Genomic DNA, 26,402 nt, shown 5'->3' on the forward strand with positions numbered 1-26,402 from the left:
AATCAGGATGTCAGTCCTTGGAAGACTCTTATTCCCCAGCTATACATTTTTCCATTCTTCACATTTCAGCACACAGCTAGCTAGCTAGCAGGGATTCCTGGATACTGTTGGAAGATTTCTGCCTCTCCGCATCTCTTCCAGACCGTTCTTTATTTTTTCCTCCCAGAAGCTGTCAGATACAGCTCTCCCAGCCTTTTCCTGTGCTCATTGCCTCCTCTAGAAAAAGAGGTCAAGAGGCACTACAAACACCACCCAGCAGCTTCAGAAAGCACAAAGTACTCTTACACATTCCTGCAATCACTCAGAAGACCAGTATAAGACAACTAAAATGGAGCCCAAGAAGATCCTGGTGCTGCAAAACCTTGTTGTAAAGGTTTTGACATCAGCAAGAGATTTACTTTCCACAGGCCTGAGCAATGTTGCTTTGCCCCCTTTAAGGCTGTATTGAGGTCCAGCTGACTTTGTACTAGTGAATCATCTGTGTGCTCCCAAAGGGCAATTTCAGCTAAATCAGATGTGATGAACAATTTTTAGGAATGACAAAAATCTGTATTTCCTGGGGACAATGTCCTTATCTGAATGACAGTCACAAGGGAACCAAGATTTTAAACAGGGATAAGACTCTGTTAGGTTACTTTCCCACCAAACATTGTCAGACACTCACCTTGCACAAGGGAAGGCACTTTAGGATTCAGTACAGGGGGATAAATAATGTATTAAATAATGTATTTTCCTTTCTGAAGCCACTGCTATGCCCATTAAACCACAAATCTTCCCAGCACACGGGTCTCAGTCTGATCAGTGATTTGACTGAGCATAGCCTCTGGGCACACAATGTACAAGGTGGAGTCTCTGCCAAATGCTGTTTCAGGGTCCCCCATATCTCAGAGCTGCACATTTTTTGATTGCAGCTGAGCAGCTGCATAACCCAATGCAAATGAGATGCTAATTAAGCAGGAACAGGAGAACTTGTCTGTTTTCTTTCTTCAAGTTCAGAAGCAGGTGATCTGCTTTACCTCAGTGATGCCTTGGCACTTTCTTAATTCTTTGTACCCTACCCTGTAATGAAGTGACTGGGATTACAAGCTCAGCACCTGTGAAAATATGGACCAATTATTTTTAAAACCCATCAGTGAGTGCCTATCAAGGAGCTTTCTGACAGCAGCCTTGTTGTTTAGGAAAGGGTTTATATGGCACAATAATTATGTCAAGTTGTCCCAGCTCTGTGGAGACACAGCATACAGAAATGGCTTTGAATGTGCCTCAGAAATGCAGCTTGTCGCGTTCCCCTTCCCAGCAGCACTTTCCAAGAGTGCTGGAATGGGAGGGAGGTGACAGTGAAACGCTGGTGCTGGTGTCAGGGCACAACCCACACTGAGCTGATGCCAGTGGTCGTGTCATCCACAGTGCCAGGAGAAGCCATATGATTAATTATGAAGTAATGACAGGGCATTTCACTGCTCAGAGGTGTTTGTTTGGGTGTAACAGCATGGTGGTTTAAAAAAAACCTACTTTTCTCACTCTGTCAGGGCTTGCATGGGAATGAGACTTAGGAAGGAGATGTCACACCAGTGTTTGCTTGCTGAGAGCTCATAAACAGCCCAGAACAGGGGCAGCACAACCCGAGGGAGGGCAGCAAGCAGCAGAGACCTGTGCAGGGTCTGAAGGATCCACTTCCACAGACCCACCTGCAGAGCCTGGTTCTTTTGGGTAGCAGGGCATCCCTCTATATTTCGTGGCAAGGGCTGTAAGGGTTCCTGCTGTGCAGATTGCCCTCCCAGGATTTCCATCGGTTCCTGGCAGAGGCAGGCACAGGCGGCTGCGTTAGAGCCGGGCCCAGCAGAGGAGCAGCGGCTCCGGCAACGAGCCCAGGCCGCTCCTGCAGCTCTCTGGCGAGCCCTAGTGATGGCAGGGCCTGCCTGCAGACACACTGCAGGCTCTCAACGCACAGCCCTGCTCTCACAGGCAGCCCTTGCTAGGAAAAACAGGAAAAACATTCCTATGCCAAACAGGTTTCTCTTTCCATCCTTCTCTTCTGAGAAGACTGAAGCACAAGTGAACATCACAACGGTTCCCAGAGCAGAGAGACTTGTGTTTGTCCCTAAGAGGTAAAAAGGGATCCAAGACAGAAATAAAAAAGGGAAGGCAGTGCTAGTTGAAATGAGAATGAATAGCTCTTCCTCTGACATCCCAAATCCCAAGACACTTGCATTCTGGGGTTGTGGACCTTGTAGCAGAGCCATTTATTCCTCCTTCCACCCAGAGCACTTTTTCATCCCATGGTGAATGGCTGTGTGGAGCAAGGACAGGCTCCCAGCTGCTGTCTGAAATGGGTCTGCAGTTCCCAGCTGGAAACCTGACTTGCTCACAGTGGGAGCAATGTGCTGTGAGGTTGGTTTGTTCTGTACAGTTTTTTCCTGCTTTTAATCATGTGTTCACCTTAGCCATTTGAAATTGGGATGCTGAATATTCATACACACACACAGGTAGCCCAGGTGACTTTTTTTCTCAAGTAATGTTTTTATAAGTACAATTTTACTTTAGAAAAGTCAGGTTTAATGGAAAAAACAAGCAACTGGTGGTTCATATCCAAGTTCATATCTACAGGTAGATGGTGAGAGGGACAGCAGAACATGTGACATGATTCTTAACTCAGCAGATTCTTAACTCTGATGTACTGTGCCTGGATTAGAGTAGAATTACTTTTTGATCTGAGAGCCACAGTGAGTGACTGGCAGACAATGTTAAGGAGTACATCTGTCTGATTTGTGCTCTAGTGAAGGCACCTCTGTCCTAAACACTTCAAATCAAAAGAGAGTTTGTTTAGCTCTTCAAATCCAGCAGCTGTCTCTCATTAAGTGAAGTGCTGAGAGCTGTCAGGATATTGTTTCTGGACTTTCTGAACAACTGACATTTAATTCAGACTTTTTCTCTCCCATCTGATGAAACTAGAATGAGTATGACAGATAAGGAACAGAAACCAGAATCAGGCAAAGTTCTGAAAACATGTGTGTACATACAAACATGTCCTCCTACTTTTTATATTAATCTTTGGGAGTTATTTTACATTTTCCACATTTTGCTTGACATGAAATGGGTCCATTTAGAAACAAAATTTGTACCTGATGGTGTGATTTTTGGTCTTGTGCAGTATTGATAGGATCATGAAATAATTTAAGTTGGAAAAGCCCTCCAACACCATCAAGTCCACCTGTTAACCCAGCACTGCTTAGTCTACCACTAAGCCATGTCCTTAAGCACCACACTCAGAAATCTTTCAAATACCTCCATGGATGCTGAGTGAATCACTTCCTTGGGCAGCTTGTTCCAATGCTTGACAACTCTTAGGGGAAGAAATTTGTCCTAATATCCATCTAAACCTCCCCTGGTGCAAACTGAGGCCATTTCCTCTTATCCTGACACTTGTTACTGGGAAAAGACACTGATCCCCACCTGAGTACAGCCTCCTTCCAGGCAGCTGTAGAGAGTGACAAGGTTCCTCCTGAGCCTCCTTTTCTCCAGGCTGAACAGCCCCAGCTCCCTCAGCTGCTCCTCACACTTGTGCTCCAGACCCTTCCCCAGCTCTGCTGTTCTCTGAACACACTCCAGCCCCTCAGTGTCTTTCTTGCAGTGAGGGGCCCAGAACTGAGCACAGGATTTGTGGCCTCACCAGTGCCCAGCACAGAGAGACAATCACTGCCCTGGTCCTGCTGCTGACACTCTTGCACACAGGTGCCATTGACCTTCTTGGCTACCTGGGCACAATCTGGCTCATGTTCAGCTGCTCTTGACCAGCACTCCCAGGTCATTTTCTTCTGGGCAACTTTCCAGCCTCCTGCCCCCAGCCTGGATCACTGCATGGAGTTGTTGAAACCCAAGGATAGAACCTGGCATTTGGTCTTGTTGATCCTCATACAATTGATCCAGCCCATCCAGATCCCTCTGCAGTCTTCCCACCCTCCAGCAGATCAGCACTCCCATTCAGCTTGGTGTCATCTGCAAACTGACTGAAGTGCCCTTGATCCTCTCATCCAGATCATTGATAAAGACATTAAATAGAATTATCTGCAGTACTGAGCCCTGGGGAGCACCACTGGTGACTGAGCACCAGCTGGATTTAACTCCCCTCACCACCTCTCTCTGGGCCTGACCATCCAGTCAGCAGTGCAGCACTCCAAGCCATGGGAATCCAGTTTCACCACAAGAATACCATGGAAAAGAGTGTCAAAGACCTCACTAAAGCCAGGGTATGCAACATTCACAGCCTTTCCCTTATCTACTTGGAGGGTCACTATGTCACAGAGAAACTTCAGTCAGCTATTATCACAATAAGACAAAACCCCTCAAACATTTCTATATATTTCTACAGTAATAAGTGAGATCAGCATTTGAAAAAAGAAAGTACTCTGAATATGATAAAGCAAACCTCTAAGTCTTTAAAGATATAGAAATTTTCCATCTGGCTGTTACTGAGTCTGAAAAGGCAGATTTTCGTGAGGAACTTTCAGAACTGATAAGTCTGAAAGTTTAGAATTTCCACCTTGTTCTGAGCCAGCTCCTTTTTTCATTGCCAGTGTCTGGCCTAGCTGTAGAAATAGAGCAACAAATCTGTTCCTCCTGGATTTCTAATTGCCATAGTCTTCTCAAAAGCTGTCTGGCAAGGGTACTGGATTTATCTTCAGGAGTGAAATGTGAGTAGTTTGGAGACAAAACAGTTGAACAAAGGCCTCATTTCTTCTTTTAATACAGGCAGCAAGAGGTTTCCCACCTTTTTAAATAAAAAGAATGAAAGCTGGATCTATATAAAGCTCTGGATATGCTTCATCTAGACTTACACACAAGTGTCCAGACAGACAGTTTATCATTCCAGGAAAAATCACCCAGTTTACTCCGAAATGAATGTGAAAAGAGAATCAAAGAGACAAAAATATCAACTTCACCATCTGTCAAGATGATCCATTTCGTTGCCATGACCATACTGTGCCTTACCCAGTCATAATCCAGATCCTGGTTCAAATCACTCATCTGGGATGCTCAAAATAATTTATAGACATTTATTTTGTCTCTCAGAACCTGTATGTGGAGAGCATAAGGTGACAGACAAAATGAGAGCAGAGAAATGCTAAGTTCTCAAAGGTGTTTGACTTCTCATCCCTTAAATCCGTGGAGGGAATGCCTGGTCTTGGATCCCAGATGTGCTTTCCAGATGATCTCCTTCTCCTTACAGGGGGACACTCTCCTTCAGCTCATGTGAGCTGTGTTCAGCCCACAGTATCCCAGCTAAAAATCTCCTCAAGTTCTCAATCCTATCTCCTATATTCAGGAATAAAAAGGCAATTCAAACAGTCCAGGAGATTCTGGGTGAGGTCCCTTTGTCTTGCCTTGTCCCACAGGGATGACAGACCATGCAACAGCTTGAGGGGCTCAGTCGGGCCCCTGTCAGCCCCTGGAGAACCAGCTGCAGGATTAGTTTAATAGAAGAAAAATAAATACAATGAAAATGTCCTCCCTCCGCCAAAACTTGTATCTTTGTCTGGGTAAAATGTTCCCCTGAAATGATGCATAACATGACTGAAGATACCCAACAGCCAGTGCTATTTAAGGTCTACAAAACCTTTAACACATAAATAATAACACAAATAAGAACTAATTAGGCATTTTTGCTTTCCTGGTACTTTCATAAAATGAGGACTCAAAAGTCCTCATAACTGCCAAAAAGTGTTATAGAGGTGAGAAAATTCTTGAATTATATCTGTTTAAAAGCCCAGTTTAAGGATAAAAAGTGACTTTTTGCTTTTTCTGGAGAATATTGAATGCTTGAGTTGTCATAGCAAAATCTGCAGTTATACCATAAATAAAAATCCTACAAACACAAATGTTCACTTGCATATCTACAGAGAAGAGAGAGGATGAACTTAACACTTACCAATTTGTGAATGTCCTACAGAGATGTGCAGGGCACTGCTACCTGCCTGGTGGCTGATTTGAAGGTGAGAGGCACAAGTCCTTGTTCTTTATTCCTTGCTGCAAAGCAAACCTAGGAACTGCTGAAAAAGAGCAACAAAACGGATATAAGCAGGTAGCATGAAGGTCTGCTTATAAAGCCAGCCTATAGTTTAAAATAATTGTTGTCTCTGTTCTGCTGGGATTCATCTCCTACTAAATTTAAGTCCATCACAAGCAGTTTGATATCTTAAATCACAGTTTAATGTAAAAATCCCAGAATTTCTTTCAAAACATGAAGCCTTGTCTCAACTACTCGTGTTATCTCCCATTATTTTGGCTAGCCATTGGCACAAGGTTTTATGTGTTCATAATAAGCTGTTTCATGAATTTCCAAGATGCTTTGCTATGCAGCATTAGGCCTGGAAAATTTTTAACTTTTTCACATTTCACCCAGCAGTTTTGGGTGGGTTCTTTGATGGCTAACCCAGAACTTTCTTTTCCCCCCCTCAAATGTGAGCTATTCTGGAGTTCTGCATTTTTTCCTACTTTCCCTCTGAGCCAGGTTTTCTCTAACAACCAGATGGCTGCTAAAAAACAGGGAGGCCTTTAGGTGGTCTGTATGACTAACATTTTAATAGAATGGTACAGTTTCTTATTAGATGATCAAATAGAGATTATGTCAGGATACAGAAAACATGCAATTAACTAATAAACAGTGACTGAAAATATAACCTTGTGTTTTAAAAATTTGTTTTCATTTCAATTGGCTGCTTATAGCTGGAACAATAGCAAAGGACTTTGTAACGCATGTTTTTAAATCTTTATCTTGTTCATAAAGTATGTCGTTTACAGTTTCACTTAACAAATGCATTGGACCAAGCTAGTCTTCTGAAGCCATATTTGTAAATTAATCAGAAATAACATTCTGTGATCCAGTTTGAGATGTGAGAACTGTGTAAATCCACTGACTGAAACAGCAAAAGAATGCTGATTCTACAGGCAGGTATCCACAACTGCATGTGAAGGCTGCAAATCAGTTTAAGTAACCCTCCCTGGCACAGGTAGTGCCTCAGTGGAGCATCTAGCAGCTGCCTGAATTGGATCTGTGGCCAGCTGGGCAGTCCTAGAAGTGGGCAAAGTAACACTGAAAATACTAAAGAGCTACAAGGATGGAAGTGTAAAATGAAACAGATGGGATGTAGTCATTCCACCTCAGTGGAAGATTCAAAACAAAAACAAAACAATAAACTAAACAAAATTGCTCTTTGGAGTTCTAAATTAATCTTATTCTGCCAGATTTCGGAACATAAAGACCATACTCCTACAATATACCTGTTATTAAAAAACCAAACACAAACCAAAGGCAAGATTTCAAGAACTGGTAATTTTAATCTGCATGATTAAGATTAATGGATATGTCATTTATTTGCATAGCATACCATATTTTTAGTTTAACATTTCAAATATTCTTTTAGAATATTTACAAGGAAAAATAAAGTACAATTAATATTTGTAATTGTGGTGGTTGCCCACCAAAATTGCTCTCTTACTCCCCTCCTCGGCTGGGCAGGGGAGAGAAAAGAGAACAAAAGGCTCACCAGTTCCATCATGGACAAAAATATTTGATTTGGGGGAATTAATTTAATTTATTACCAATCAAATCAGACCAGGATAATAAGAAATAAAACCAAATTTCAAAACACCTTCTCCTCACTTTTATTTGAAGAGATGACTCACCACATGAAATTTTGGCACGGGTTTCCTGTTCTTTTTTAGAGATACACACACCCCCCTCTTTCCTGCTCCAAAAACAAATAAATTGTGGGGTAAGATATTGCTCTGCTATGTCATTGCACTTTCATATGATTCAAATCCACAGCAAAGCTTCTGATTGAATATAGGACTGTAGAGAAATTTAGGTGCTCTTAGGACACCAGGGGCCAGCAAACAAAGACTTAGAAATATCCTCAACAATTCGTGCAGAATGTCTCCAGGCATTCCCAAAGGATGAGTGTAGGAGGCAGACCCAAACCCTTTCTGAGGCCGCCACAAGGAAACAGAGCTCTCCTTAGAGCTATAAAAATACTGATCCTAGGGTCATTAGGGCTGGAAAAGACCTTTGAGATGGTCAAGTCTGACATTTGACCAAACATCACCATAGCAACCAGACCATGGCCCATGTGCCACATCAAACCAAAGGGACGAAGCAGCTGCCACATCCCTGATCCTGCTGGCCACATTATCCCTGACACACAGACTGGGGTGCCACTGGCCTGCCAGTAACAGGGCACATGCTGCCTTGTCTTCAGCTGCTGTCAACCAACAGCCAGGTCCTTTTCTGCTGGGCAGCTTTCCAGCCACTCTGCCCCCGGCCTGGAGCACTGCGAGGGTTGTTGTGACCCAAGGGCAGGACCTGGCACTTAATCTTATTAAATATCACACAAGTGACCTCAAATCATTAATCCAGCCTATCAAGACCCCACTGCAGAGCCTTCCTACTCTCCAGCAGATCAATACTCTCACCCAGCTTGGCACCCTATTGTCTTATGTAACAAGAGTTCCACTATCATTATAGTGCAAGGATTCCACATCACCAGAACTTCATACCTTCTTGATATTTCTTGTAGGCATCTCCTCCAAGCACTGACTCTTCCTGGTCATTGCAGTAACTACCTGACAGCAGTTCCCACCAATCCACTCTTTTATAATACTGTTCTTATTTGCTACAGGTGTGGCTTGTTATTATCAGGCCTGCTCCTAAGCTTCAGTAATTGGTTCAGCTGCAACTCTTTAGGCGATAAGATTACATTCTATACCACCTTCATTTACTCATACTGTATCCCCCTACAATTATGTGCCAGGTGACTGAAGGTACCCTTGACCCATTCACTCAGATCATCAGACAAGATCTTAAACAGAGTTTTCCCCTTTGCTGAGCCCTGGGGAGCACCACAGGTTGCTGCCTGCAGGCTGGGTGTAACTCGCCCCTCTCTGGGCCTGGCCATCCAGACAGTTTTTAACCCAACCCATCCAAGGGCGACCAGCTTCTCCAGGAGAAAGCCATGGGAAAGAGCATAAAAGGATTTACTGGAGTCCAGGTAGGTTAATCCACAGCTTTTCCCTCATCTGTGTGGTGGGTCACCTGTTCATAGAAGGACATCAAGAATCATCTGATTTTTTTTAAACTCATTTATTTTTGGGCCTGATTCCCTGGTTATCCTGTGTGACAGCCCCCAAGTTGTTCTGCTCCATAAGCCTACTGGGCACTGAGCTCAGGCTGACAGCACTGTAGCTCCCCAGATCCTCCTTCCAGCTGTTCTCATCACATTTACCTCCAGCCAATTGGAACCTCCCCAGTAAGCCAGGACTGCTGATAAATGATGGAGAGTGGTTTGGTCAGCTCTTCCACAGCTCCCCCAGGACCCTTGGGTGGATCCCAGCCAGCCCCATAGACTTGGAGTGTCTAAATGGCTCAGCAAGTCACTAACTATTGTATTTGCAGGGACCCGTGTGGCAGGGAGGAATGGTGCATCTGACTCCATCTTATCAGGAGGATAATTAATTACTTTATTATACTATACTGTACTTTTTTATATTACACTACATTACATTACATCTAAACTGAATCTGCCAAGCACTCTGCTGTACTCACACACACTTGGCCCTGCTAGGCCAAGGAAACAAAACACCATCACTTCGGGTAAACAATCTCCATATTGCATTCTACTTATGCACAAACACAGGCACAGCAAATGATAAGAATTGTTTTTCCTTTCTCTGAGGTTCAGAGAATGTGAAACCCAGAAATTTTCTTGGGAAGAATTGTGCCTTGCTTTTCTCTGTGAAGAGAAATGTGGCTACAACTAACTGCTTCCTCCTGGATTAAAGGGGGTCTGGCCTTCTCCTCATTCCTGACTGCCAGTTCAGGGGATGCTTGTGCTGAGGTTATCAATCTTACTGTTGAAGACTGAGGCAAAGAAGGCATTAAATACTTCAGGCATGTCCTCCTCCTTCATGACAATTGAGTACAGAGATATTCCTTAGCCCACCTTTTCTTGATGGTGCATTTATAAAACACTTAATTATCTTTCACAGCACTGCTTAGACTGAGTTCTAGCTGAGCTTTTACCTTTATAATTTTCTCTCTACATGACCTAGCATCTCTGAACTCTTTCTGAGTTGCCTGCCTCTTCTTCTGAAGGTCATAAATTCTCATAAAGTCTCTTCCACACACTCCAGGAACCTCCTAGACTGCCTCCTCTCTCCTGTGTTGAGTTTCCAGCAGACATCTGACAAGCTAAAGGTTCCCACAAGAACAGGGACCAGAGATCATGAAATTTCAGCCTGCCACCTATAGAATGCACCTTCACTGGGATCACTGGGAACCACCTTGATTGCACCTTCACTGGGATGGAATCTTCTGGGGAATAAATTTACCCACTACACCCCACATTTCCCTGCATGGCTGGGTTATGGCAGCAAGCTCAAGAAACCACTGAATCAGAGCCCTGCAAGTGGCTGGAATGTATCAATTGTATAACTCCTGTATGGGCTGGAAGTATCAATTGCATATGACAGCATGGATTTCACTCTGAAACCCATTTATTTTTTTGAGCAATGACTGCTTCAGTTGAAATCTGCAAACCATCAGCTTTCCTAGAGGAGTCCCTTTCTTGGATGTACTTTATCTTATGATTTTCCATGACATGTGTTCTACTGTGATAGTACAAGTGTTATCTTGAGAATAGTGTTCCAGTGTTCTGTGGGTGCTCTCTTGCAAACTGAATTTTCCTCATCCTCAGTTCTACTGTCACTTAGCAACTAAGAGGATTATCAGTGAAATCCTAAATATTATCTTGTCAAGGACATCAAAATGAAAAATACATAATTAAATTGCTGGGGAAAATACCACCTTTTCTTTTTTTTTCTTTTTTTTTTTTTTTTTTTTTTTTTTTTTTGTTTCTTTTTGTTTGCCTTTCTTCAGCAAGTAGAAGATGTGCAAAATAGTGAATTTATACTGCAGTCTAAGGATCTGGAAGATATCTCCAGAAATGAATGCATTTTAATACTCTTTAAGTCACAAATAGTCCAAAGAGACATGGAGGTGGATCTACTGGAGACAGAACTATGGCTTACTGTAATATCACCAGTAATATCCTTCTGATGTTGTGATTTAATCAAATATTTTGTGCACAGAGGTCAGTGACACTTCAGCTACTGAAAAGGTTATGTAGAGAGCGCTGAAAGATTAGGTCTGTGCAAGAATTTTAGAGGGTATAATAGCACACAAGGAGTTTGGACAAGGACTTGGAAGAATTGTGCCTCACTGTCTTAACCCATCATTACTGCCTTGTGATTTGACTTTCTGGATCACCCAGGCCATGGATTATCACTCAGCATTTGTTTAATGCCCATAGCTGAGTTAAAAAATATCTTTTCAGAGAAGCAGAAAGTCACAGAGGATGCATTTAAAGGGAGATGGCTATTTAATCAGGTTGTAAAGAAAGGTTTTCAGTGCTTGATTATCCATTAAAATCTTGCCTTATTTCCAGTCAGAATTTGCCCAACTTTAAAAAAGATTGAATTCTGTCCTTTTTCTGGTAAACAATCTTTATAGAGGTCATATTTTCCTCATGGAAGCATTTATATTCTGTCATCAATTTATCTTCTCACTGTGATTTTTATTAAGCTTCTCTATCAATCCTTTTTAGTCTTTCTCCCTAGTGCTATCTCCAACCTCTCCCTACACTGTTTTTGAACATTTGTTTCTTGTAAACTAAAGAAAAGGAACAAGAAAAATCCCCAAACTTTGCAGTGGGCGGAAGCCACTGTTCTTCAAATGGAAACCTTAGCACTGAGCTCAATATCCTATGCTGAGCTCTTCAGGCAGAGGTAAATACTTTAGAGCTTTTCCTGATTAGCATTTCCTTTCCACAGCTGGGAATGGGGCTTGGTCTCTTCATTGATTTATTATAAAAAGAGTCAGTGTTCATCTGCTTGCCCTCAGGGAACTCTGAGCTGCCTTTTTTAAACACACAATTCTTTATTATGAAAGTGCAGCTCAGGCACTGTGATGAACCTCATTGTGCCTGTGTTAAATAACATCTTGCAGGAGTTCAGCTTGCATATGTTCTAGGTCACACTATATGTGATCTAGAAACTTTGAGAAACTTATCAGGTTTTGGGTCATTCTGCAACTTTACTCTTTACCATTTTATCATTACTCCTGGCTAATAAATAATGACCATGGATTATAAATATAGAATGGACTTCAGTAGGTCATCTAAACTGTCCTGCTGACCACAGGCAATTATAAAGAAAAGCCCCAAGCAAGTGAGGTTCAGTGTCTGCTCTTTCTCCTGACTGAGGACACTCCAGCTTCTCTGTCAGCAGCACACAAGGGCAGGGGAAGCCATGACCAGCATTTCCCTCTGTCCATCTTCAATCCTTGGCACAGGTCATCAGGTACTTGCTTACACTTGCAGGTGGCTTCAGTGCCCGTCTCCAGCAAGGTCTCAGCTCCTGCTTTTGAAGCTGGAGAACTTCAGTGGCCCCATGGCAGCTCAGCTGTGCCCTGGGACTCTGTTGGGATGCGTGACAAAACTTGAGACAGACAAGCAGCTCCTGTATCTCAGAAAGCAGCAGCTCAAGCAGACAAAGCTTTCTATGGGAGGAGGTAGTTGATACCACAGTTGTTGATATCACAGCAGAGAGTTGGGCAGGGGCACTGCAGCCTTCGGCCACACAACTGAAATTGATCTTAATGTTTCCTACAGAAATCCTTGTGCTGAAGGGTAACTGGTTCTGATAGAGTTGTTTCTTATTAAATGGGGAAAAAAATTAACAGGAAGAACCATCTTGGAGCATATCTGTAGTTCAGGGTAATATTAAATAAAGAAAAAGCAAAAGAAGGCTTTTATCTCCATTTTCAATTGCATCAACAGCAGTTAAGCTACCTTCAGAAGCCTTGAGGCCTCTGAGAAGAAAATGTTGCTGTCTCCTTTCTGCAGGCTGCGATCCAAAAGACACAGAGATAAGCAGACTTGGAGGTGTCACACAATTGTCATTAAGCATTAGTTGTGAAAAGACCCTCAGGTGTCTGACTTTCCTTTCTCTGCTCTGCTGAGGTCTAACTTTCATTTCTCTGCACTGCTGAATAGATTATTCCTTTATTTATTCAGAAAATGCACAGAGTTGCTGTCACCAGCAAATGATACATTTCATCTCCTATTTGTAGCCACATACATGATAAAATTAATCTGTATACAAGAACTCATGGGCCAATGTCTGCTCATGTGTGCAATGATATCATAGTAGCAACAGGTTTCCAACATATTTTCTTGATTTCTTGCCACTAAAAGCTTGGCTGTCACTTATTCTCTGCTTGCTTTCTTGTTTCCTGCTGCCTGACTCTGAGATTCTTGTCCCACTAATCAGGAAAGAAGACCATGCTGATAAATTTCCGGGATCTCTGGCTAAAATGTTAGTCGACTACCCTAAGCTAAATCAAGAATCAACCTGCATTCTTCTTGGGATGCAGTTGGTATAAAAGGGACATGCAACTTTAAGCAATATTTGAAGTCTACCAACTGCACACCTCATTGCTTTCATCTGATCGTGTCACTTCTGGTTTTTGGTGCCTTCAGGAGCCTGGGAACTATTCTGAACTCTCTTCCTTCTGCTTTGGAGTTTTTTAATGTGATGGATTATTCCTGGCTGGATACCAGGTGCCCACCAAAGCAGCTCAGTCAATCCCCTCCAGAGATGGACAAGATAGAGAAAAATAAGGCAAAACCCTCATGGGTGCAGATAAGGGCAGGGAAAGACAACTGACCAGTTACTGTCATGGGCAAAACAGAGCTGACTTGGGGTAATTAGTCTAATTTATTACCAAACAAAGCAGGATAATGAGAAATAGAACTAAAGCTTAAAACATTTTCTCCCCAGCCTTTCTTTCTTCCTTGGGCTCAATTTCACTGCTATTTTCTCTACCTCCTCCCTGCCATCAGCACCCTGGGACAGGGAGTGGGGATTGAGGTCAGTTCATCACATATTGTCTCTTCTGCTTCTTCCTTCTCTGGAGGACTCTTCACACTCTTTCCCTGCTCCAGTGTGGGGTCTCTGCCATGGGGCACTCCTGCATTCTTCACAAAGTGCTCCAATGTGGATCCCTTCCATGGAGTGCAATCCTTCAGGAGCAGGCTGCTCCAGCAAGGATCCCCCATGGGGTCACAAGTGTTGCCAAAAAACCTGCTCCAGCATGGGCTCCTCTCTCCACAGGGCCCCAGAAGAAGGATTAGGAGGGAAACACACCACAGCACTACAAGCTAGCAATAGAGCTACATTAACCCTTTGCCCATTTATGTCTTTCCACCATTTACTGATTCTGATGGGTTTCAGTCTTTTGTGTGAAGTTGTATTTCCTCATAACTTTTGGCAGCTCCTAAGATCTTCATGGGTCTAGAAATCCTGGAAGACCATAATTAGCCATCAGGTACTAAATACTTATCACATTAAAAACCAACTCAAATAATGTGTGTACCATCCTACTGATTGCCAAAATTAATTCCTATGGTGAAATGACAAGACAAAATTCTGTGGCTGTTGTTCTTTCCACAGCATGACAAATACACAGGGAAAGAGCAGCACAGGAGCAGATATCAATATTACAGATAAAGGGACACAGCAAATGGTGAGAGGTCCATGTGCAGGAGTGATCCTTATTCCTGTTTATATTCCTGATCCTATTCCTGTTTATATATTCCTGCTCCATATATATGGCAGCTGAATTTCCCCAGGATGGCCCATGCTGCATCCAACCAGGACCTCCAAAGCATGGTGGGAGGTAAAAATTTCCTTCCTGGGATGTCAGTTTGGTACTTTTTCCTTCCCTTTCAATCCATGTTCCTGTACTGCTTGTGATGTTGAAAGCCAGGGTGGGAATTTTACCATTCTCTCTTTATGTATTTATGAAACATGAAATAAATTAAAATCATCACTTCTGTGCCATGGGCTGAGGCTCACAAATTGCCTGAATGGTGCCCTCATTTTCAGCAGCATCAGTGAAAGGAAGCAATATGACAGCTCATAAGCTGTTTCCATCCCTTTTTGGTAGTGGCTGGGCAACAAAGAAAGAGCAATTGATGCTCTCATATTAAACATTTTGTTCAGTATTTAAACATCAAGGCCTAAATTTTTAACGTGGTGCAGAAATCTTCAGCTGTGTGCCTCCTGTGAAAAGTAATAGGAGGCATGGAACTAAATCCCACCACACCACATTTAATATTTATCCCTAAAGGGTCCTTCTGCTGCTGAAGGGATTTCAGCACAGAGCGCTTGCTCAGGCTTTTGAATGCATTTCAATATCACCTAGCTGATTATGCAGTTTGCAAAGAGCATATTAACTTTATGCCTTGCAGTGCATATGGAGGGGAGGGGGAAGCAAAATCATTGTGCCAGGCTGCAGGCAACAAAAGACGTTTGTAGGATTTAAAAGATTATCAGAGTTAATCAATCCAGCCTAAATAATTTAATATACTAATCTGACAGGGCTAGATAAAAGATCAAGGAACTAACAGAGCCCATTTATTTACCATCCTCTATTCTTAGATCTTGGCCACAAAACAGGTTTCTATTTATGCTATCTTTAATTTAAGCTCCTCTTTGTGTCCATGCAACCTCTGTCCTCAGGTTTTCATCAAATCTCTGAATAGGCAATGGCACAAACTTGTTCCATGCTAAAATGTTTGAGTAGGTTGCAAAATGGTCCCTGATTCCCTCTCTTACCTGGGGAAAACTGTGTCTGTTCTGTATTGCTCACAGTGTACTATCCCCTCTGCACTTCCTGAGCAGTGCAATTCTCTTTAGAGGAGGGAAGGAAGACCTGCAGCCACTGCTGTCCCCCAGACTGCTGGGACAGAGAGAAAGAAGAGGCTGGTGCCCTTCGTGGTGCCTCTGCACCCTGTGCTGCACTGCTGGGAATGCAGCATGGATTGAGGACACGGGAGTGCCCAGGCGAGGGGCAGGATTGCCCAGGGGCACTGGGGTTCAGGGGTCAGGGGAGGCTGTTTCTGCTGTCCCACCATACAGGCTGTGGGTTCTCCCCCTGGTTCCTTTGTCCTACAGGTACATGGTGTGGGAAGGGTTTCTACCATTTCCCATCCTGTGCTTTCCTTCCCCACACTGCTGGGTGAAAAACCCTCATGGTCATGGGATGCTCTCCTGGGCACACCTCAGGTGTAAGCTCACAGTATGGACTTTTTACAATTTAAGACTATTTACAAGTCTGGTCTCAAAACTGCATTTAGCAGAGCAGGCACATTGCACTGCCTCATATTGGGAAAGATCCCATGGGAAGCTTTGCCCAGCTTTTCTCTCCTTGGAAGCAATCTTGTTTCAAACGATTCTGCTTTTGAGCCCAGACCCAGAAGGAATCAGATGACAAATGCAGACTTGTGAAGGAAGTTTTACAGGGCTACAGCTGATTAATGAGATGAAATAATTAAAACTAAATAAGGACTATTACCTAGTAACTAGCTGAGCTAGGGATTTATCAGTTAAGAAATTCAGGAATTAAAAATTTCCATAATCTGATTCAGATTATCTGCGGATTGTTAAATGATATTTAATGGATACTCTGAGACAGAGTTTATAATTATGATGAATTTTCAGTATAAAAATATAAAAGTAGCAAACATTGAGGCATATGGCAAACTGGGAGAGGGCATTTAGTGGATCTACTTATCACAGAGTATCTAACCAGAATATTTCAGGGTACGGATACTTCATCATTATGCCTATAATATTTTAAGACATAATGACATAATGAATATATGATTTTAAGACATATGACATAATGAATATATGATTCCTATGTGACCCTCACAATGAGCAATTTTGAAAGTTTTTCATTAATAAATATACAAGTTTTTTGTCTCGTGGAGGTGTCCAATCCAAAATGCCATAAAGCATTACAATTGTAATGACAGATACTGGGTGATTTTCCCATACAAGAGAGTCTGTTGGGTTTGTCCCTCAGTGCAGGGTCGTTACATGAGGATAAGGTGGGAAGGGGAGGGCTGATCCCACATGGATGTTCCAGAAGGCTTTCTTCCTTCCTCCTGATTTATTTCCATAGGTTGGCTATGCCTGCAAGCCATGTCAGCCTCTTTATCTTGAGGTGGAGCCAAGAGACTTCTAAGACATACCACTAATCTCTCAGTCTGACTCTTATGTATCTGATAAGAATCTGATAAAATAATATTATCATTATCTTCAGTGGCAATGCTTGCAGCAATGAATAAAAAGGAATATGAGCTGCAGTCTGCTGCTGTGGTAGAGACCTGATATGGGATCTGCCAAATGATGAATAAAAAGCAGTGGGAATAAGATTTAACCTCTGCAGCTGCAATTTTTTAATCACTCATAACTGTGTGATTAAACTGTGCTCATACCTGTGTGACATGCTTTATTTCATTTTGCATATGGTGTTCCTTATATGCTCCCCTTAGCAAGTAGCAGTAGGAATAGGACATGGGCCTGTATATCCAACTGTGTTAGAGCTTTGCTGAGTGTTTGTAGGTACATTTGTGATTTGTGAGAGCACCACTTTGCTTTGGGCCAGCACAATGAGCAGCACCCCTGAGAACTCTACAGGAACCTGCATGAAGGCAGAAAAGGATGGACTACTGTGGAGATTGGGCTGGCTGAAGCTGGAATACTGCTATGGAGGATATTGCCCATATTTCATTGTTCTACAGTCACCTCCCTGCAATGACAAAAGGCTGAGGAATAATAATGGAGTGAAAGAAAAAACAAACAACACAAAACTACCTCTGAAAAAAAATCCCATGTGTGAAACTGGAGAGCAAAATCCCCCATTAAGTTCACTTCTGAATTATTTATCTGAATTTTAATTTTTGTGGTTGGATTGAGTCTTTTGACTCAGCCATTTGCACTGAAATTTTCTTGCTGAATGCCCTCAAAAGTGCTCTGAAGAAGTGGTCACGATACATTGCCAATCCTCCTTATCTCCTGTCTTGTTTTGCACAGGAAATAAGTTACTGCATTCTTTCTGGCATGTGGCATTTCACAGGGGTGGGTGGAAAATAAGTCAGAATAAAAGTAAATTAAAAAAGATCTTATATAGTGGTATGTAGCTAAAACCCTATGTTTTACATTAATTAGCACTTGTTACTTTTAGCTAAAATCAACCACATAACCAATCTGTTGAGAATAATATTGTGATTTCCTGTGTAAGTTGAAAAGGTGTGACCTGAGGAAGTTCTCTGAAAGTCACATGATGATTTATTGTTAAAAACTGAAGAAACTGAATAGCACAGCAGAAATTTAGATTTAGATAGATGGTTACTTCAAGCCACCTTTTAATTTATAAGGTGGTGTTCTGTGCAAAGGAGACGTGATTGTTGTGTTAGACAGATAGGCCATCAAACACAAGGGAGGAAGCAGCCCTGACATGATGAAGGCCTGTTGAACAAAAGTAAAACATCAGTCAGAGTTGGCAGCAAAAATTAGGAAAACCTCTACTTGCAATATATTCTCCTAGGGTTGCTGGTTGGAGATGTGGAATATTGTTAGGGAGGCAGTGAAAAATTCAACCCTTAAGGAAATAAGGAAACTGCAAATATAAAAGCTAATTTGGTCAAAGCTCTAGGGAAATTGTGTTTCTTGGGCTCTGTAACTCTCTAATAAAATTAAATGTCCCTTTTAAACCAAATTAATTTATTCTTATTTGTTTTACATGAGTTTTTAACAATAAATCATCATAACTTCTATCTAAAACAATGAAAATTGTACTCCTGCAATCACCTTCTAGAATTGCCAATCCAGTATTAATTTCTTATTTTGTTAAAGGTGTTTACATTGACTGTAACAACTTGTTATTGCCACACAGTGTAAATGCTTTAGGGTACTTGTCTGCCTCGATGTCACTGGAGAAAAATCACAAAAATATTTAGCTGGAAAGACTTCAATACTAGAATAGAAGAAAGTGAACACAGACTGTGCCTGGCAAGCACTACCAAAGGAGCAAACACAGAATGTGATCAAAATTGTGAGGGACATAATGACAGAAGATAAGATGTTGCTGTGATGAGGGGTTGAACTTTGACCAGCTCATGTGAAACACATTTTTATCTCTATGTAGCTGGCAAAGGGGTAAGTTGTTTTCTGACTCCAGCACTTACCCCCTTCCAGTCAATTGCAATGAACATCTGGCAGATTCATGTCTCATGAAAATGCAAAAAATTTTTTCTTGAAATGTTTTATTTGTCATTGTTTCTCAGCTTGTACAAAATTATTTAACTCAGTAGTTATATTTGCATCAGTTTTTATTGCATTTGAGGCATCATTAGCCAAGTTGAGGTAGTGAGTTAAAGGACTTGTTACCAAAATATATTATCCTGAATTTCACTGCATAAAACATGAATTTACATGAAGTTTTCAAGGTGCAAGTCTTCTGGATAGAACTACCATTCCTTCCCAAGAAAATACATGAGTTTACTACCCATGTTTGGTGTGTAAGGAGAGTTTCTCTGATGTTGCATAAGGCATTGCCTTCATAAAATAATGAGGGGGAAACTCACCCTGTTTGTTCTGAAGATGTAGCAAAGTCAATCACAGTTATCTTGATTAGATGGCAAGAAGTATAATTGCTGTTGGAGTGTAACATCCTCACTGATTGCTGACTGTGTAAATGTGGGGGGTTGATAAAACACTCTGGTAGCAAAGTAGTACTTAACTCTCTGCAGCTTTTCTGGAATTTTAAAGAAAATATATGGATGTGATTGGTAAAGTTATTCAGTTGCCATGATGCACTTCCAGCACCTTATAGAAGGTAACCAAAACATTAATAAAGGACAGATTTGTGAATCCCACCCTGTGCAGGCTGAGGGAGCAGCCCACACTCATTGATTTGTGGGGATTGGACCCAGGAGCTTTCTTCCCTGCATGGGCCAAAACTGACATTGCAAAAGCTCAAGGGAGCTGTCCAAGGCACAGAGCTGGGGAATTCATATCAGAGGCTGCTCCGGTGAGAAAGGCAACAAACACCTCAGGTCACTTGTGACTTTCAATAAATCATCTGTGATCTTTCTCAAATGAGACTTTTCATACTTTAGCACTCCTAAGGTGATACAGCTGTACCAGGAGTCCTCTGTTCTCAGTAGCACTGATGCTTGGCCTCAGAAGGATGGAAATTAAAGGTGATTAAATTGCATCTGGGGGTTCATATCCTGTTGTTAATGAAGAACTGCCTTCCTTGGTTTTGCAGGCTGAAGTCTCAAGTCTCCCTTTAACACACCTGTACAGATGATTTTCCTTTGTTGAGGGTTTGACAGATGTCACAAACTAAAAATCCTCTCATCCCCTGGCATGACTTGATTAACTTTAGTCTGAGGTTATTTTTAAACCTCATTTTACACCGCTTCTTGTCAGTGGTGACAATTCATTATGATAATGAAGGTTAATAGAGAGGCACTTTTTTCCATCAGCCATGACAGATGAGCTTTAATTTTCTGTCTAGAACCCTTATAAAAATTTTCATTTTCCTTGAATGGCAGACATCATATTAATAACAATTGTAGAAAGGGAGTTTCTGAAGAGAAGTATATTAATATCAGCATCAATATTAGCCAGAAGATTAAACAAAAAATTTAGTCAGTGAAAAGCAAGGCAGGAAGATAATGAATGGCTATGCCTTGAAAAATAAAAATGTAGTAGAATTTTATCAGTACCTTTTATAGAGACCATTAAAGAATAAGAGAAGGTAGAATGAATTTGGAAGATCTTGTGTATGAACACTAATGCCCAGCTCTCTGCAAAGGGTGGAGCTGACCTTCCACCTTGCAGTTGTCCTTGCACAGAAGAGCTGATCTCCTGCCCAGGATTCCAGTTCTGATTTGCGTTTACATTTCCAACAACTTCATTTGGCACCTAGTGCCCCCAAAATCCAAGATGGTACAAGACCGCTTAGATCTGGGTGTTTGTAATACAAAGCCCTATATGGGACCGTGGGATCCCTTTGTAACCAGCAGAGATAAAGGAGGGTGGGATGTGATTGTCCAGCTGGATCACAGCCCAGACCCCACTGACTCACCCCTGCCTACAAAAGCATTTAAACTGGTCAAGGCAATTCTTCACTGTGCTCTCCCCTCCCTCAGCTTTCTGTGCCCACTTACCCCATGATTCTGGGGTTTGGTGTTTTGACAGAGCAGGCCTGCATCATGACATGCAAAGCTGACATAAAGTCCAGAAATCCTCAAGTATAATTAATTTTAACTGGTTGTTTGTGAAATTAAAAACTCTGAGAGTCAATTAGTACCAATGCTGGCATTTGTATTAAATTTATCAATGTTAAACAGCAATCACAATTGCTTTGTATCTTGTTGGGGCCTATTCAAGAGACAGAAAGGCTCCGGCTGGTCTTAATGAGATGGGGAGAAGCCTAAGTTGGGCATTAAATGTGGGATTCTTTGCTGTGTTCTGATGGGAGAATCATATTTTATATGTTTGCCATGGGAAGCCTTCTGTTAAAATAAAATTGGGTCCTCTTCAGAGACAGTCAATCACTGATGTATCTCTCCAGAAAATGTCTGTTGTACCAGTCCTGCAAAACACACACCCTTGGTGGGCTAGTTCAGATCTCATTAGAAAGTATTCTTAAACCTGAGGTGAATAAATGGGAATTTGTGTGTTCTAAAGATATCTAAATAAGTATATGCCAAATATATGCAGAAACCCCTCTCACTATAAAGAGGAGACCTATAGACTGCAGGGCTGGATGAGCTCCCTGTGAATGTCTGCTGAGGGCTGGTCCTGAGCAGATGGCAATGTCTGATACACTTCTAGAAAAACATTATTTTTGCTTATGTTTCCTGTGCAACAACATAAGAATAGAATGTAACAGGTCAAGAGTGTGAGAAGTTCCTATTTAGTAGTTTGGAAGAACCTCCTGGACATAAAATGGACATTTCGATATCCTTGCCTTTTAAATGACCAATGGCTCATTCTTCCTGTAAACCTATGTCTCAAGGCAGTGATTTCAATGTTAATTGCATTTTTCCTAATTAAAACAGGTGGCTGAATAACAGGTCTATTACACAGATCATTTCCTGTTCTAAGAGTGGTAGATGTATAATTGTGCTGCTGTTCTTCAAGCATCTAACCACAGGTTTTGGATATTTTCCCCCTCTTACAGAATGAGGCAAAGATTTCTGCAGACTCCTATTCCTGTGAGTAAATAGTTTCTCTGCTATCTGAAAATCTAAATCTCTCACAGCCATATCTAAATCTCTCAATGCCTCAATTTTCTTAAGCATAAAGCCAATTAAAAGCATAGAAGAATACCTCCCAAAACTGATTAGTCCTTCTTAGCTGAGCTTTTAAACCCTCCAGGTTGGAGCAGATCTTGAGGCAGAGGCAGCTGCCAGCTCTGTGCAGGTGTTAATGTGCAGCCTTGTGGCCCAGGTGATGCAGCCATAGCTGGAGAGCAACAGCCTGGAATCTGTACTCGCTTTTCATGATGGGCTGAGGTGTCTGGGCCACTGAGGTGTCCTGGTGTCAGAACTCAGTGCATCCCTCTGGGTGTCCAGAGTTGCCGAGGACCCTGCTGGGGAGCTCAGAGACCCTGGCACACAGCCCAGCACACCTGGGGATTTGATTTTGACCTGTGGGGCAAGTTATCAGCTTTGTATGATGACCTGAAAGTCACAGAAGTTTAAATAATATAATAATAAAATTATCACAGGGTGAAAATGTATATTTTAGGATTTTTGGAATGAGGCTTTTGGGGACAAGATGGAGGGATTTGGGGCATGTCTAGCCTTTCTTTTTCTTCTTCTTGTTCTCCATTTTCTGCAGTGATGTTGGCACTTTGGGATTGGTTTAGAATAGAAGTGCACTGTCTAACATAGGTGATAGGTATTGGAAAGTAATTGTAAATATGTTATATGTATTTTTGGTCAGAGTGCCTGTGGCTGCCCTGCTGAGCAGACCTCAGCTGGGCAGAAAGAAAATTTTTATAGGTAAGAATTAATAAACAACTTCAAGACCGAAAACTGAAGAGCTGTGACTCGTTCTTGGGATGTGCTGGCTGAAACAGAGACATCCTGCACATCTTGGGGCTGCAATTAACAACGAAACTCCAAGATCCTGCCGCGACGCAACAGTGAGTGAAGGTCTCTGGAATCATATCCCAGAGGCACCCAAGGCCAGCCAGCACCTTGAGGGATTGCTGAGAGGCTCAGGTCCTCAGGTGTGCCACATTTCTGACATTCACAGGTCACCACCAAAAGGTTCAGGAGTCTGCTAGAGCTGCTCAGCATCACAAAAGGAGTCACTGTGCTGTTTTGCTGAATGCTGTCTCTCAGAGCCATGTGCAGGATCCAGCTGCCTCATCAGGTATTATCAAAAATGCTATATTTTTTTCTCACTTCCCTTGAGCTGAAACATATCTAAGTGACAAAGAAATACATTCATTTAGGTGAATAACACTCTAACTTGGAAAGCATCAGACAACTGATAGCTCTGAAAATCCAAAGAATAGTGCTCAGAAGATGAAAGGAAAATGACCCTGGAAATCGTTGTCACTTTACCTGCAAATAAAGTGGCAGGGATGTTCTTGAATGAAGAAAATACTGTGTTCAGAAAAGCATGGGAGATGTTTTGAAAATCTGATTTTTGACAGAATTACTCTGCAAAGGTTTGTCCCCTGCAGCTCTCCTTAAAGGCAAAACAGCTTTTGATTTAAAAGAGATATTGAGAATTGTGTGTAAATGGATTCCTACCCCAAACATGAATTCAAAATGTTTTTGCAGGCAAGTGGGCTAAAAACCACTGAAATTGCAGCTTTTTTTAAGTTATGGCTAATTAATAGTGCTGAATAAAATGTAGAAACAGAAATATATCTGTGGGAATGTTATGGACAGAGGTGACAGGGTTTGGATCAGGAGGATGGCCCAGATGCTTTTTTCCTTTCTATCCTGCTTTCTAGGACTCTTCCACTTTTCAACAATCTACAACTGTAACTTTTGGCCACCATAACCTGGGCATAGCAAAGTAATTTAGCTGAGCAGTGTCAGAATCTGCATTCTGAACATCAGTGTACACAGGACAGTGCAGTCAACACAATGAGAATTCAAAGAAAGAAAATTGAGACATTGAGATGTGGCATTCACACTCTCTGAAAAAAATTCCTTTGCCCAGGATTTTTCTCCTGGGAAGCTGAGAAACTTCAGAGAAAAGGAAAACAGTTCTTATCTCATTTGCTTCTCCTTTGTTTTGCTGGCGTGGAATGTCTTTGGAGATATTTTACCCAAAGGTGATTGCTTGATTAGATTCTGGTGAGTTATTTTCACTCATTGGTCAACCAGTGCCAAGCTGTATCAAGACTCTGGAAAGAGTCACAAGTTTTCATTATTATCTTTTTAGCATTCAGTAAGTATCCTTTCTGTATTCTTTAGTATAGTATAGTATTCTTTAATATAATGTAGTATTATAAAGTAATAAATTAGCCTTCTGAGAACATGGAGTCAGATGCATCATTCCTGCTTTTGTCAGGAATAATGCACATACAATATTGAGACATTTAGGAAAATGGAGGAATTATATATTTATATATATATAGATATATAAAAAAGATATTGATATAGATAGATAGAAGAGGAAAATATTCAATGCCAAATTGATAAAGCTAAATAAGCTGCTGCAAGCAGGGCTGGGCGGAGCTCCAGAGCAGAGGGAAAGTGGCTCAGCTGTGGCATTTCTGACATGACAGTTCAGTGCTGTGCAGGTCTCCCAAACAGGGTGAGCAGCAGAGAGAGTGGGAGGGGGGCCCTGAACCTTTCCTGAACAGCAGCTGGTGCCAAGAGGGCCAACACAATCCTGGCTGTTATCAGTAAAGAGTGACCAGCAGGACTGCACCTGGCACTGGTGCGGCCACACCTGGAATTCTGTGTCCAGTTTTGGGTATCTCATGAAAATAAAGACATTGAGGTTCTGGAGCATGTCCAGAGAAGGGAAATGGAGCTGGTGAAGGGTCTGGAGCACAGCCTGAGGAGCAGCTGAGGGAGCTGGGGGTGCTCAGCCTGGAGAAAAAGGAACACAGGAGAGATGTAATAACTCTCTATGACTCTCTGAAAGGAGGTTGTAGTCAGGTTGGGGCTGGTCTCTCAGAAAAAATAATGTGCCAAATTCACAAGGTGTGAATAAACAGTGTTGTCACTACAGTTTGGGAATCAGAAATTGGTGCAGTCCAGAATGTGTTGCCCATTACTGAAAATCAATAGGTGAGATACTAATTGACATCACTTCCTACTCATTATTTATGTTGGTTTTTTTTGGGTGTTAAACATTGTAGTGGGTCCAGTGAGTGGAAAACTGTGATTTGACATTGTGTTTGCTCATTTTGCCACATTCTGTATGAGGACATAAAAAAATGACTGCAGAAAATTAGGACCTGAAGGTGTTGGTTTGCTTTTAATACTCTGAGCACAAGATTGGTTCATCTGTTCCTTAAATTGAGCACAAGGAAAATGATACCTTAAGAGCTAGAATTTCTGCAGGTGGTAATTAATGTAGCATCAGTCAATGCAACAGAGCTACACCCATTTGCACCAATCAGTGATTTACAGAAATTTGCATTGGCTTGGAGCAGTGTCTTGATTTCCATTTCACACCTTCCCCACATCTCAAAGCAAGATATATTTTTGCTCTTCATGTTTGGACTGTTTGTTAATGAGATATGTGACAGGCAGTGCATGAGTTTACAAGTGTCAGTGATTTAAACAAAACAGTAGTTACTGTAGCAAATTACTGATGATAACACTTGCCTGGCTCCATCATGAGGTAGTGCTGTCTCCAACTGTGTGTGCTGCTAAGAGGGGATAAAAAAAGCTTGGGGTTCACATGGGTGGAGAGCATTAGTGAATTGCCAGACTATTTTGCACACTGGATAGCATTCATCAGCATAGAAAGGCATTCACAGTTATGTCAGGCATTACATGAACAAATAGAGCATTTTTGGCCTGAGAAAATGCAAACATTATGCAGTTTGGTCAAGTGGGCAGAGTAAGGGTGTCCAATTCAAAGAATGGAATATGCTTGTTTGCTGTGACCTTGAATAAATCGATTTGCCTCTTAGTTTTTCAGTTATCTCATCTGTAGAATTGTGGCTGTGTTGCTGATCTCCACTGAAAAATATTTTGGATACTTTGCTAGAAAAACCTCCCAGTGATGCCTACTTCATTATCTCTAGCAGAGTCCAGTGAGAGCACTTTAAATTTTAGTGCCAAGCTCACAGTAGATGAATCCCTTCCATTACAGTGATTCACCCTCTTGAACTGAGGCTCTGGCTCATGACACCACTTTTGACAAGATATCTTCTATTGCTTCCTGAAAAATGAATGGGGATGTAGCTGTTCTGCGCTGTTCCTACACCA

At 41.8% G+C, this 26,402-nt stretch overlaps 1 long non-coding RNA gene across 1 annotated transcript; it reads right to left on the reverse strand.

The window, feature by feature from the left end:
- Nucleotides 1–4,465: 4,465 nt before the first annotated feature.
- Nucleotides 4,466–8,600, reverse strand: LOC131567654 (uncharacterized). Its single transcript, XR_009275653.1, has 3 exons — nt 8,554–8,600; nt 5,927–6,047; nt 4,466–5,458 (listed from the first exon to the last, which is right to left on the reverse strand). It is a non-coding gene; the product is annotated as an uncharacterized LOC131567654 (long non-coding RNA).
- Between the last annotated feature and the right edge of the window lie 17,802 nt (nt 8,601–26,402).

Source organism: Ammospiza caudacuta, chromosome 1 (genome assembly GCF_027887145.1).
Source record: "Ammospiza caudacuta isolate bAmmCau1 chromosome 1, bAmmCau1.pri, whole genome shotgun sequence".
NCBI lineage: Eukaryota > Metazoa > Chordata > Aves > Passeriformes > Passerellidae > Ammospiza > Ammospiza caudacuta.